Consider the following 957-nt stretch of genomic DNA (forward strand, 5'->3'; position numbering starts at 1 on the left):
TGACGGGGAGCCACTGCTTTAATCCAATAAAGAATACTGGATTATTTGCCACGTGGTTACTCTCGGATACCGTAGAAGGAAAGATAACATATGGTAATCATTATTCTAATCAGTGTATACAGGTATGTTTTCTTAGAAATTCGTTTGTGTTCTAATATTCATGACACTAAATTCATGATGGTATTTCTCGTGAATTGGATCTGATCAGCAATGGGGTGACACGTAAATCTTGGGATAAAGGACACATTAACAGTACTTAAAACCCAAACATTTCCCAGTATAACCTAATGGTGTAAAAAGTCCACAGTGGAATCAGCTTCGTGTCTTTCAGCGTAATTACAATTGAAGATGGTAATTTAGTCATTTATTTTTGCATTATTTATTATCCATTTGTTCATTTACTTTCTCAGGATCTGGACTCATAGGGAATGTTCCTTTTGCACCCTTTTAAAACAATACTGTTCTCACCACGGTAATTACGGTAAGTCTCCACAGGAAGGGCTATTTTCATGGGTGTAAAAGGTGTTCTCCAGGTTAAATTTCATCTGTCCTAATTTCATTTTCTGTGGCGTGTATGTAGTGGCATATTTTCTTATATAATGCTTTTTAGCTGTCAGATATTTGCTGTTCATCCCAAAATTATTACTCGAAATCTGAGAAGTGCGTTTCTTATTCTTCTCCATATGGTCGAAGCCTAACAACCGTCATTTACGTTGCTTCATGCTTTGAGGGCTACCATTTAGATGAGGATGCCTTTAACCCTCTCATATGGTGTGGTAAATAATACTTTTTTGTTTATCTTCGAAAGGCACACTCTCTCGCTGAGTACTAATTCATAGTAAAACTGACTATAGATACGAATCCAGTTCTAAAAATGTTGACCTCCTCACAGTGTACCTCTCGAAATTTGCACGGGAGTTGTTACATCATCACATGTATCTGTGAGTTCTTGGACCT

The sequence above is a fragment of the Penaeus monodon genome, chromosome 21, assembly GCF_015228065.2.
Source record: "Penaeus monodon isolate SGIC_2016 chromosome 21, NSTDA_Pmon_1, whole genome shotgun sequence".
NCBI lineage: Eukaryota > Metazoa > Arthropoda > Malacostraca > Decapoda > Penaeidae > Penaeus > Penaeus monodon.